The 14,554-nt window shown below is 38.6% G+C and overlaps 1 protein-coding gene across 2 annotated transcripts in view; it reads left to right on the forward strand.

The window, feature by feature from the left end:
* Stk32a (serine/threonine kinase 32A) overlaps nucleotides 1–14,554 on the forward strand; it is a 133,973-nt gene that overhangs the window by 68,641 nt on the left and 50,778 nt on the right. The gene's annotated exons all lie outside the window — the stretch shown is intronic.

The following is a 14,554-nucleotide window of genomic DNA, read 5'->3' on the forward strand; positions in this document are numbered from 1 at the left end:
ATTTCATATGTGGTATCCCATTTGATGTCTAAAATAACCTGTGATACATGATCAGAGAAAATATAAATAGACCAGTATTAACTATGAGAAAACCATGATTAGTAGACAATAATTATCACCCAGGCATATTTATAAGCATTGCGAACCTAACCATCATCAAATCCACCATATTTACTGAGGCTTAGTGTGTGCCAGGCACCACTAGGTACTTTACTACATGGTATTAAATCCTCAAACCTCAGAAAGGACCCCACATTTCATTATAGTGTTCCCATTACACAAAGAAACCATGCCTCAGAGATTTGCCAAACTAACAAATGGTACTGCCAGGATTTAAACCTAGATTTCTCTGATGTGAAGTCAGAGCTCTGTTATACCTATTTGCATTAATTACACATATGAAATATATACATTGAGTAAAAAATAAGCACATGCAATTCTGCCACTGTCTTCTCTAAGTTTTGAAGAAATGACTGAGTTTTTAGGCACAATTATATGTTATTTAATAAAAGTTTGGCTGGATAGAATATTTGACCACCCCCACTTTGACATTTATCTATAATTTACCTGACTTAGTACAGAGTCTGCAGATGAAGATGTAGCATCAAATCATACTTCATATGCAGGCACCATGAACAGATTTTTTTTTTTTTTACCATGACCCTTTACACTGAAGTAGTTATTTAATTTTCCATCTTCTGGAATAGTCTATTTGCATTGGAAATGTGCTCAGGCAACAGTTAAATGGAAAGCAGAACAGTTTATCAGGCAGGATCTCGGAAATGAATTTACACACCTGGTGTTTTGTCAATAACCGGAAATCTTATTTGCAAGCTCTCTCTCTCCCATCCTGGCTCTCTGTCCTTCACATCTTTCTAGAGTCTGTGGAGTCCCTTCCAGAACCTCCACACTTATTCATTCTCACAAAAGTGCCAATCACAGTCTGTTTTGACTGCTGACATCATAGATGAGGAGACAGTGACTGTGAGAAGCCAGTATGACTTCTGAGCACCTTCCTGCTTCCTTCTCCCTCTGATTTGAATGCATGCCTTCTTTCTTCAGGCTTCATTTTCTCTGTCATTGCAAGTTAAGATGCTCTGGACATTTTGCCTTGTGCTCAAAGTGATATTCCAAGAAGATTTCAGGAGAGAAAAAGAAAACTAGAACACTTGATACAATTTTCACCCTCAGGAGCTTACCAATATCAAATATTGGTTTTCTCTCCACAATAGCCTCCAAGGAAACAAAATATTTGGGAATCAATCTAACAAAAGAGGTGAAATACCTCTACAATGGAAACTGTAGAACACTAAAGAAAGAAATTGAAAATGACCTTAGAAGATGGAAAGAGCTCCCATGTTCTTGATTAGGCAGAATTAATATTGTCAAAATGACCATATTACCTAAAATACTATACATATTCAATGCAATTCCTATTAAGGTTCTGATGATGTTCTTCAAAGAAATGGGAAGAGCAGTCATGAAATTCATTTGGAAAAATAAGAGGCTCAAAATAGCCCAAGCATTCCTCAGTGAGAAAAGTGAAGCAGGAGGCATCACAATATCAGACCTTAAACTATACTACAGAGCTATAGTAACAAAAATGGCATGGTATTGGCACCAAAACAGACATGAAGACCAATGGAACAGAATAGAAGACCCAGAGACAAACCCACCTAAATACAGTTATCTCATACTAGACAAAGGTGTCATAAACATACATTGGAGAAAAGACAGCCTCTTCAACAAATGGCGCTGAGAAAACTGGAAATCCATGTTATAAAATGACTTTAGACCCCTATCTCTCACCCTGCACAAAATTCAAAGTGGATCAAGGACACAGGAATTAGACCAGAGACCCTATACCTACTAGAAGAAAAAGTAGACCCAGTTCTACATTATGTTGGCTTAGAAGCCAAATTCCTCTCCCTCACTCTTTATTGCTCACCTCATCTTTTTGCCATATAAGTCAGAAACCAAGGTTAACTTCCTGTTCTTTACCCTTTACACATTCAGTTATTACTTAGTGTCTGTCTTCAAAGGGCCTTTTTGTACTAAATGTCTCCTTTCCAGGGCAAATGAAAAAAGCAAACAGTGACATTTTGAGTGCTGTTTTAAAATAATGTGACATCCTTCTAGGGTCAAAAGTGATTCAGGGGTTTTTCTATTGCCACACTCTACCTCCCATGAGTGATATTTTATAAGCTATCATAGTATCTTGTACCTCTCCTGAGAAGTTCTGACATTTTTGGTGTATAATTACTTAATTCATCTTCTATAATAAATTGTAAACTCTATTATTTAGGCATGTGGGTATAGCTTCCATTATATTACCAGGTTGTGTCAAATGAATACTAACTGAACCACATGAATGATCGACTAGAAGCCTAGGGGTACATATAATAAGGACAACTTTAAAATATGGGGCATTAAAGCCAAATATTTTAGACCTACTGTGGTCTTTACATTGGGGTAATCATATAATTTACCTTTCAATCCAGGTTAATCCTGAAAGCTAAGATGGGCACTATTTTTAATGCTAGGTCAAATTTCAAATTCATAAATGTTCTGTGCAATTCAGGACATATATCAACATTCTCCAGGCTTTTCATGATGTCAGTCCACATAGACATTTAAATTCTAATAGAGCTCTGATAACTAGAATTTTCTATCCCCAAAATACTAGTTATCAATTTGATGTAATATCAACTTGAAATGGTGTCAGATGGCTGGAAAAAACATGTACATAGTAAAACAAGCAGTACCCTTTATCTAAGGAGTTATGACAATAATGGTGGCATTCTGAGACTGGGGCTCATGTGGCAGGGTTAAAAGCACGAATAGCTGTGCAGAGGAGATAAAGTCTTCTGCATTCAGAAATTCTCCTAATAAAATATTTCTTCATTATCACAACAAATATTTATTTATCTTGATAGTTAAGCTATTTCCCAGGATGTTTTATGATATATAATAAAAACTTTTCAAGGGAAAAATTAAAATGAAAAGCTTCAAAAAATGAGCAAAATTAATACTCTGTTTGATTAAGATAACGAAACAATGTATCTTTCAGTTACTTAGAAGATTGGATTGTAAAACATATCCTGAGTTTCATAGTAGATGAGTAAATGAAAGAAAAAATTAATTCCCTAGATGACAAGAAACCACCTGCATACCACTGCAGATCTAAAATGTAGGACTTCTAGCCAGGCGTGGTGGCACACACTTGAAATCTCTGCGGCTCAGAGGGCTGAGGCAGGAGGATTACAAATTTAAAACCAGCCTTAGCAACTTAGCAAGGCCCCAAGCAACTCAGTGAGATCTTGTGTCTACATAAAATACAAAAAGGAGGTGGGAACCTGACTCAGTGGTCCAGTGCCCCAGGGTTCAATCCCTGATGCCAAAATAATAGTAATAATAATAAAATAAAAAAATAAAATGTGGGATTTCTGAAGTTCAGATGACAAACTGTTTGGCCTCTGGAAATGGCAGAAGATTCAAGATTATCCACAAGCAGTAAGTGAATGCGGTGAGGGGCAGGAGCAGCAGTACGCTGCCCTTTCCTAAGGACTTCCTGGAGACGAGGTACTCACTAAGCATTTGCCAATTATTTTCCTTCAGTCTTCCCACAACTGCGGGAGGTTGATGGTGTTATCAATGAAACTGATTCTGAGAAATGAAGTGTGTCGCCCCAGGTTGCATGGCTGGCAGGTAGGTGAGGTTCATTGAGGAGATGCAGAGCTCTTAACCAGTCTGCACCCTACTGAGGCTGAGGGCTGTGAACCCTGAGGAGGGCGTGGTGCAAGGTGTGTGGCCACCTGCTTCCCAGCACCCACAGTCCACAGAGTACAGCCCACATAAGGGTTGCTAAACGAATGAAAGCATTTAACTCCCTGTGGTAGCATAGAATTTAACTTTTTTTAGTACATTGATTTTCCTGCCAGCAATGTCCAGTTTATTTTTCTAAAATACCACAGGTTCTGTTTTTGACATAAATTACAAGTGCAACATAAATAAGAATTTGTGGTATTTTGTTTGCAAATTTTTTAATCTACAGATTTGACTTTTGTATTTTTGAAATATGTAGAATGGCTAATTTTCATCAACTTCAGAATCTTTTCTGTAACTGTTAAAGATAGAGTCTTGCTTAATAACCGTTAATTTTGATTCGTACGAGTAGACAATTTCTTTGTTAGTGAAGAAGTCAAACATTTTTTGTATGAGAAGTTTGAAAATAAGCCTGACTCTCCAAAGTATCACCAGTTTCTGGTTGAATATCCCCCTTGACTTACATTAAATCAGTGAATGAATGCTTTAAATGTCGACAAAGTGATTATTTGCTTTTATTAAAAAATAAGAAAAAATTAATTCTTCTGAGGATAGTACTATTCGACTTGATTACCACAGTCTCTCTAATGAATAATCTTATAGAAAATAATTATTATGGTTCAAAAACAAATTCGTATTCATTCCCTTGTCAGATGTTAGGGACTCAATTATGAATTTAAGATAATGAGATGAATTGTGTGGGATAGTTAATAGTAAGTCATCTTGGATTGAAACACCATCCAAGTAGATTGTTGACTGTTTTTCTAAGAATTACCCCACTCTAATGAAGTTATAACTCACTGTTTTCTAAATTCCTATAGGAATGAGATAAAAATCCAATTAGGCAATTCATATAAATAATTGCAGTGAGACAGAGAAAATTGCAAAAATGTATCTCCCATTGATGGCAAAAATGTTGAAGAGGGAATAAAGGGAAATTTTTGATTGTTAAGAAGAACACAGGATTCTGCTTGTACTTATCATCTTTGTCTTCTCTGTTATAAGTGAGGAACCAATGACTGATACTCAGATCCATCTGTAAGATGCAGACAATAATTAATCCCCACACATCACCTCTCAGACTGAAGTACCGAAGTATTACTTGTGAGAAACTCATATCATTCTTCTAGAATTGAATATTTTGACAGTGAAGGAAAATAAAGGAATGATGCTTCTATCCTAAATATTCATACAAAAATTATTTATTGAGCAACTATTTGCCAGATATTGTTCTCGGTGCTAAGGTTCCAGTGGTGAACAAGACCGATAATGTCTCTGTCTTACAGAGTTGAGAACATCATAGCATGAAAACTAATCAAGCAAACATTTCAACCCAAGTATGAGAAAGGTTTTAAAAATTTGTAGCATGTGTTGTAAAGAATATGCACCATCCTGTGTCCATCCTGAACTGTATATACCCACACACACATCACTCACTCAGTTGCTTCTTCACAAAGTCATGGTTATACTTCTAATTGTTGCCTCTGAATTACAGTATTCTTTATAAAAGCTGTCTTCCTTTCCTAAAGTTAAGTCTGCATGGTAGGGATTATACTTCACTCATGTTTCAAACCCCAGAACTTAACAGTATCTGAATCAGAGGGTTGCTGGATAATTCAGAGACTGAAGAAATGAATGAAGGCAGTATATACAGGTGACCTGTGGGTGAGCATAGAAGGCAAAGGTTACTGTGGATGATGTTTCTGCAACAAATTCTTGATTTGTTTCACATATTCTTCTTGTGTGGCCACAGAGTGTGGGGCTCCATATGCCTTTTCTCCATGCTTTGCTAGTTTCATATCTTTTTAAAAAAATTATTTGTATTGTAAACAATTTGGATACATCTTGTTTCTCTGTGCGAGGTAGAGGCATACCATTTGTGTAATCATACATTTACCTAGGGTAATAGTTTTTGATTCATTCCGTTATTTTTTCCTCTCCCCCACCCCACCCACCCCTCTTTTCCCTCTATACAGTCCCTCCTTCCTCCATTCTTGTATGACAAATTACCACAAAACTTAGTGACATAACCCAGTGTTTAGTTCTCAGCTTCTCTGAGTTAGGAGGCCTGACGCAGTTTAACTGGACTGGAGAATTCAGCTACCATTCTTCCATGAAGGTGTTCACTAGAACTGGGTTCTCTTCTAAAGACTGGGCTGGGCAAGTTCAGGCAGGATGTTGGCAGAATTCATTTCCAATGACTGTACGACTCATGGCTGTTTATTTGTATCAAATTCAACAAGGAGAGCAAGACTGTAGAATCTCCAGCTGACTAGCAAGATAGAGTGTATATCCTTGTATAACGGCATTAACATTATGTAATTCCATTTCAGGAGTGTCCCTGCATTACATTTACCATTTAGTGTTGATTAGAAGAAAGCCACAGAACAAGTCCACACTCAGGGCCCATGAGTTGTGCAGGGCATGAACAGCAAGAGGCAGAGATTATGGGGTCAGCATAAAGTATGTTTGCCACACTTCCTTTAAAGAGAAACACCGATTTCCTCTATGACCTTTGATGGAGAAGGGAGGAGGTTTGATGAATAGATCAGAAATGATTCTTTCACGCCTAAGCCTCTTCCACAATTTCCTTTAAGCCCTCTTAGGATAGTCTTCAAAGCATGATCTAGTGGCGCCTCTGCTTCCTATCAAATAGCCACCCCCTGTAAGGAGGCTGCAGACTGGAATGAACTAAGGATCTTATAACAGTGAGGTGTGACCAACAGCCATTAGCACATTTACTAATCAAGGACTCATTTACAATTTAGCTGTGAACTAAAATAATGTTTGTTTTCCAAATAAGTTTTTGTCAACCAAGGTCTTCACTTCATTACAAGCAGAGATCTGGACTGGGATTTCACCTTTGCATCTGACCCACTGACACTGTAGTATCTTAGTGGTCACTTTGTATTTTCTCCGAATGATAATTCATGGGAAAAAAATAAGGTTTTCTGAAACAAATCATTTTAGTCAATGATCTTTGAGTGACAGATGGGTTGCTAATGAATGAAATTGCCAACACAGTGACATCCCAGCTCTCTAAAGCCTTTGGGAATGAGTCATCTGGTGAGATGTTTTTCTGATTCATAAAGGATATTTTTCTAATTCATGAAGGCATCACTTCTTTCAACTCATCAATATTTTTAACCATTTAAATTTTACCACAAAATGCACATCATTGCCTCAATGATTAACAAAAGCTATCATTTGTTGGGCATATACCAAGAACTAGACACTGTGCTAATAGAGATATTGCAAATGACAGCCTAGTTTGAAAGTCATCAATACTATGAGATTAAATATATGGTATCAAATTCAAATGTAAAGCTGGGTGCAGTGGTGCACACCTGTAATCCCAACATGTTGGGAGGCTGAGGCAGGAGGATGGTGAGTTCAAAGTCAACCTCAGCAACAGCTAGGCACTAAGCAACTCAGTGAGACCCTGTCTCTAAATAAAATACGAAATAGGGCTGGGGATGTGACTCAGTGGTCGAGTGCTCCCAAGTTCGATCCCTAGTAACCCTCACCAAAAAATTCAAATGTAAGGTCCTCTTCTAAATATTGACTTCCTTAGTTCCACTCTTTTGAAAATAACATATCCTCAAGGGGATGAGCTATTTACCTAATTGCAACAAACAAACAAACAAATTGAAATATGTTGTGTGTTAGATTGTGTCCACCTTAAAAAAAGGACACATTGAAGTCCTAATCCCCAGTTTCTTAAAGGATGACCCTTTGGAAAATGAGATCTTTACAAAGATAATCATGTTAACGTAAGATCATTAGAGTGGGCCCTGATTCAATATGACTGGTGTTCTTCTGAAAAGAGAAAATTTGGATGTGGAAGTCATATGCACACAGGGAAGGTGATATGAAGAAGTCAAGGAAGATAGAGGACTGGAGTGATATTTTTATAAGCAAAGAACAACAAAGGTTGCCAGAAAACCAGTGGAATCTGAAAGAGGCAAGTGAGGATCCTCCCTTCATCTTTCAGAGGGAGCATAACCCTGTGGACACCTTGATTTAGGACTTGCAGTACCCAGAACTGTGAGACAATAAAATTCTAGCTTTTTGAGTCAGGCAGTTTGTGCTTCTTTGTTACAGCAGCCAGGGCACACTAATACGTATTTTTAAATACTTTTCTTAGCTGCTAGGATTCCAAACTTTGCTCCTCTAGCAGGTGCTACTGGACCATCTTCCATTTCTACTTCCAACTTGCTTCTTCCAATACCTTATGAGATGGGTCACACAATAACTTGTTCGAGTTGTTTGGAAAATTGGAGTAACCTAAGAAAATATTCAATAAGTGAAGACAAGCTTTCATGTATGGTAACCTATTTCAGGTCACCCAGGGACTTTTTTCTTGCTCTTGTGTTTCAGGTTTGGTAAGATATTTAAGATATTTCAGACATCTGTGGCTTTTTTATACTGTTTCTGGGATTCAAAGTGTTTTGTTTTGCTTTTATATATCTGTAAGGAAGGTTAAATCTTTTCCAATTTACCAAAGCTATATGCTCATTATGAGAAAATTAGAAGTCTGAAAGTGATGAGAGATTATGTGGTCACTAATAGCGAGTGTGGTGTGTCTGATGTTTCCTTTCTTCCTTTCAGGGTGTTGATAATATTCGAGGCCTTTTACAGTGAAATAACAGATTTGAGTTTCAGGCTACAACCTTCCTTCTGTGGAATGGTTAAGAAAATGCCCTTTCCTTTTGTTGTATTAAGTCTTCTTTTCAGTAGATCACAAGCCTTTGCAAATGTTCCCTTTTTCCAACTCCTGGAGCAGAAGGGCCACTTGAGCCTCAGAAACAAAACACAGTGCACTAATGAGGGCATTAAGCTGATGTGTTCTATTCAGCACCTGCTCCCAGCCTACCAAATAATGAATGAGCATGGATTACACATTGTGAAAACAGGAGAATCTGCCTTCTTTGTGTCATGCATCAGGCAGTTTCAAAAAAAAGGGCTTTTGAAACTGTGCTTCTCACACAAGGCCACCCATTGGGGAAAACCCACGGGAAAAAGGCAAAGAACTTACTGCTTGTTTACAGATTTGTATTGAACTAGACCCGGCTGGACTTTGAATAATATCCATAAGGTGAAGAGTTTCATTAGCAGGCAACCTGTGACTTGCTCCAAACTAAGTCTTACTTTGCTCAGCATGTCCCTTATTATAACGCATGAGCTTCGTTCTTTCAGGTTTAGTCTTTTAACACATGGTATGGACCACATAGGTATGAGTCAGGTACTTGACTCTGAATAGAGGTTTGAAAAACAAAAGTGTGTTTTTTGTCCTCTTGGAGCTTACAGTTTAATTGAAGAGCTAAGATAAATAGTTACAGTTGTGTTTGGTGCTTTGTGGGAAAAAAATCAAGGGTCTAAGAGAGTACAGGTTTGGAAGTGGAGGTTACTCCAGTACTATGTTCAAAGGAGTCCTGGTTAAGTAGCTGGCATCTGATTCAAGCCTGGAAGGACAAGCAACTCTAACATGGAAGTCTGTCATATCCCGGGCAGAACAGAGTGAGGTTGGACACGTAGGAGAAGCCACAGGACCTGTCAGATCATCTCACACATTTAAGCAAACACTGGGCACAATCTTGCTTCCTTTTTGTGCCTTAGTGGAATGCGGAGCCTACAGGGAAGGGTATGCACTTGAATTTGTTATCAGTTGGAGACAAGTGCTACTTTCACAGGGGATGGTAAATAAGTAGGGATGAGAATGGTAGAGAATGGCATCCATTAGCTGTTCTGGACACTAGGACAAGAACAAACCGTGAGATGACTAGTGCACCTCACTCACCTTGCTTAAGAGATGGGCAGACTTTTCATGTGAAAGGCCAGTTAGCGAACATTTTAGACTTCAAACGCCCTGAGGTCTCTGCCATAAACCCATCAATGTGCAGAGATAGTAGGTCAACAAATGAGCAGGACTGTGCTCCAATAAAACTGAAATAAGGTTGTTAGAAGATAATATCGAGTAAAGTGTGTAAAGGAGCCTAGCCTGTTTTCTCATGCTTAGTAAATGAAATCTGTTATCAATATTGTATTACAGCTGTTCAGTGAGAATTGAAAGCATCTATTCATCATTTAAATTCTCAGTTTATCATCAGCCTCTCACTATCCAGCTTTTCCTGAATTGGGCCTTTTCTAATTGTTTGTTCAATAATTTTAAAAGCTAGTTAAGGGACTGGGTTGTCGCTTAGTAGTAGAGCACTTGCCTAGCTCATGTGAGGCACTGGGTTTGATCCTCAGCACCACACAAAAATAAATAAATAAAATAAAGTATTAAAAAGTTAGTTAAAATAACTACTATGTGCCAGGTGCTATACAGAGAGCTTTATGTGTTTAACTAAACCATCATGATTTTACCAATTAGATACTATTATTTTCCTTAGTTACAGATATGAAGGACTGAATCTCAGAGTTTTTTTTTAACCAAAACATTCTTGATCTCAAATAACAGAAAACCTAATTCACAATGAAAGGGATTTAATGACTCTTATAAAACTAGAACAACCAGATGTGTGCCAGACTCACGGGTTATTCTGATTTGACAGTTCACCAACCTCACCTATTCTCCACGTGGCCCCCTCAGACTCAGCCTGTTCCTCCCTGCGATTGCTGGAAAACCACCTGCTCCATGCTAGCTCCTCCAGTCCAAGGAATCACACTCGGAAAGTTTTCTCCAGGACAGTAGTGAGCTGCTTTCTCAGAAGCCCACAGTGTAGCTCTCCTCTTACCCAGCACCTCATAGTAGGTTGTCAGCCCATCACTGTTTCAAAAACTGGGGCTACGGGATGGGATAATTCTTAGCTTGGACCTAGAGTCAGGGACTGAAGTAGGCTTCCCCAAGGCACATGGCATGCAGTGTTGTGTGAGACAGAGGTTCAGACACCCAAACGAAAACTGAAATACTATTAGGAGAATGAGAAATGCATGTTAGGAAGGTAATCACATTGTACAAAGTTATAACTTGCCCAAGGTCACAGAACTAGTAAGTTGCAGAGCTAGAATTTTTACTTAGGTCATGTGGACTGCAAAGCCCATACTCAATCTCTACTATCTATCTACTTCTTCCCAAATGAACATAGAAATCCCTTGGCTGGATAGGACCACTTGTGGTTATGACTGTTGCCAACACAACTCTGTATACTAACTAATACACCTATTACTGAATTTTAGGTTGTGTATTACTAAAATATACTTTTGCATATGTATTATATATAAGTAAAAACATTAAGTATATATTTATGAAGTATGTATACACATTCATACACTATATAATAACATGCTCAGATCTCATGTGTATATACTGGTCTGTATAGTGTGCATATATTAGTCTGGTCATACAGTTGTAAAACTGCTGCAATACACTTGTATTACCTCCCTCAATTCATCAGCTGAAGTGCTGACTCCTGGCCAGCAGGGGTCCTTTGGGGCACTACTCCTGGGTCTCCACTGGCATCCATTCTGATTGGCTTGATGACTGTGAGGTTCTAGTTGTAAATATTTTGAATATCACCATTTGTGAATACACATAGTCATAAAGAATGTCACATATGCCCATTATGCTTAAATAAAGTCTAATGTATTATGTATACATACAGTTTCCTCTTACTAGTAATTGCTCAGTTATATAGTGGTTACTGTAAACTAGGAGATTTTCTAAATACTTTATAACTATTACTATATTTAATCCTCACAGAAACCCTGTGAAGTGAATACCAATAAAAAGCCCAATTTACAGATAAGGAAATGAGGCATAGGAAGGTTTAGTTACTTGCCAGGGTCAAACACAGACTGGCTGGAATTCAATCTAAGGTCCTCTGGTGCCAATCGCTCTGCTCTTTTCCTTACTCGCATACCACCTAGCTACTGGAGATGCCAAAATTCAACTTGCCTTCAAAGAACCCCAGTTTGGCAGCAACATATCTAGCCCTACGTGAAGGATCATGCTTGACGTAAATCTATCATGAAAATACAGTTTCCATCAACCTCCTTTAATTTGGGCATGAGCCACAAGGCAATGAGATTTAAGGAGGGTTCTACCTCCTTAACTTGAGGGTTCTGCCGTCCTTAAATTCTTTCTTCTTTTTAGAAAAAATACTTTTTATTAATATATATTGTGTATACACATAGTGTTTTAAACAAGTACAATGCACATCATTACTGATCTGAAGCATGGTTGCTCTCTCCTTATTGTCTTAACCCAACTTCTTTGGCCTTTCAGCAGAAAATCCCCCCCAGTCACCAGCATAAACTGTCACTTAGTAGAAGTGTGAATTTTTGTTTTAAAAAATACCTTCTATATGTTACTACATATAAAATACTGAATATATACTTTAGTATTAAGTTAAGAGAGGCTGTCCATGGTCTGATAGGCAGATGTCACTTAAAAATCTGCCTCTTATCTTGTAATTTGGGGATAAAATAATATATTCATCTAATAGTACAATAATAGTTCAAAAAAGTACTATGATTGATATGTTTCTGCCTTAAAGGCATATGTGATGTTTGGAGCTAGAGCAACAATTCTGAGACCAGGAGACAACAAATTGCTAAGCAAAAAGCATTGCTAAGTTGGCAGAATGGAAAGACAGACTGAGACTGGGTCTCTATTGTAGCATGGAACCACCACAAAAACCCCAGATTGCCTCTTTCTCCCACAGACTGTTTATGAGAAGAGCACACCACTTGTTGATGTCTCCCTGACAGAGGAACATGCCTGTAGTTCAACAAAGTTGGGTTTTATTGGTATTCCTTCCAAAAGGAAGACTGCATACACAGAGAACTCTGGAGCCTCTCAGAGAGAGTGTCAGGAAGGACTTGCATGGAACTTGGGCTGTTGAGTGACCTGGAGAAGGAGGGAAGGATCATAGCATTTCTTAGAATTGGTTATTATCAGACAGTGGGCAATTCCCTGATTGGGCATCTTGGTCTCCCCCCATACTGCCCAGGGGAGAGTGGGCCAACATAGTCACTGACAGATGCAGCGGTCATTCCTGTTAGCCAGGTCGGTGGAGGCAGGGGGAGGAAGTGCGGTCAGTTTTGAGGTTTGCACAGTGCCCTTGCTTTTGCGCTTAGACAAGATCGCATGGCGTGTTTCTCTCTCTTGATCACTGCCACAGAGCAGCCTTCCAGTGCTGGCATTTGGCAGGAGAACAAGCCTGGTCCCTGGCGCCAGAGCAGCTCCCAATGGGCTGCTGTCAAGGCTGCAGTGGCCCCTGCATGCTCTCTGCGTAAGCCAATGAGACTCTGGTTTTCCGTCATTTGTTTGGAAACCCATTCCCAACCACCACACTAATTGATATAAGCCCTGGCTAATCATTCCCATGCTGCAATTTTGCTTATTTAATTTTGCTTTTTTATACTAGTGTGTTCCTCCTCCAGCTGTCTTGTTGCAGCACCTGCCAGGGGACTTGTTTCCTGGTATCAGTTTCTTTTCACTGTCCCACACTCAGCGTCTCCTTTTTTCCTACAGTATTGTTGGCTCTGACGTTGGGTCTCCCCTGGCTGGTCCCTCTCCTCTGTTGGCTTTTGGACTTTATGGCCACCTCAATTATCCATCTGCGGTTTCAGCACTGTCTCCTTTGCCAGCTTTAGAGCAGGGATCTGGATTTATACAAACGGTGTTCCAATCTGTTCAATAGCTCTGTGATTTAGAACATTTCCTCATCTCTCTTGACCTCAATTTCATTACCTGTGAAATTGAGATAGTAATAATAATTATTTATTTATTTTGGGTAGGAAGAAATGAAATAATACATGTAAAATACTTAGCATGACTTCTGGCACACAATACACAATACTGACACTTTATGATAAGCTTGTATACTTTATAGGATGGTGAAGCAAAACATCTAAGGTCTAGGATCCACTCGATGGGCATATTCTGCGACTTTGTTTTACTAGGTACAGTCCCGGACGTACCAGTCCTTTCATCTCTAAGACATCCAAAAGCGAATAGACTCACAGTCTGCTTTGGAAAAATTCAGATGTTCTTTCAGTTTTATCTTTTTTATTAAAAAAAAATTGGTGCCTAAGAGAGTTAATTTGCCTCATTTTTAAATGACAAGTTTATTTTTCCTACTACTAGAGTGGGTACTTTTAGTCTTGGAGTCGAAATGGAGTGAATTAGGAATCGAATACTCCTTTCCATTAGTTAATGTTTTAAAAAGCACTCTCATGACAGCTTATTATTTTCAAGAGACCATGGTTGATCTTGTTCCTTTTTGTTTCCCTCTAATTTGTATAGATGTTTTCCCTGTCTCTGACCTGCACATTTCTTTACTTACACTCTCCTGGGGTTGAGCAGGAACCTTGAGGTCAGTGTAGTCTCTGTAGCTGTGTGATTTGAAATGTAGCTGTGTCCTTGCTTCCTAACTTGTAAAATGCATTAACTGTGACCGGGGTTTCCATCTGTGTGAATCTGAATCAAAGGAAATAATGGTAATGAATGAACATTGACCATAAGGGGGATGCTGTGTCATATAAATATTCTGCTTCCAAAGACTGCAAGATGGTTAAACATATCATTACTGGAACTATGGTATACTGACTTCTCAAGCTGGGGTTTTGTAGTGTTGTACTGTTGGGGATCTGAAATATCAGAATGAGCATAATTCACATTCCTAGACCAATGAACTTTTCTCCACAGTGAGAAATTTGGAACTTCACTTTTATGTTGAGAGAGACATGAGTGGTATATGTTAGTCTCTTTTTCATTTCT

This window comes from Sciurus carolinensis, chromosome 6 (assembly GCF_902686445.1).
Source record: "Sciurus carolinensis chromosome 6, mSciCar1.2, whole genome shotgun sequence".
NCBI lineage: Eukaryota > Metazoa > Chordata > Mammalia > Rodentia > Sciuridae > Sciurus > Sciurus carolinensis.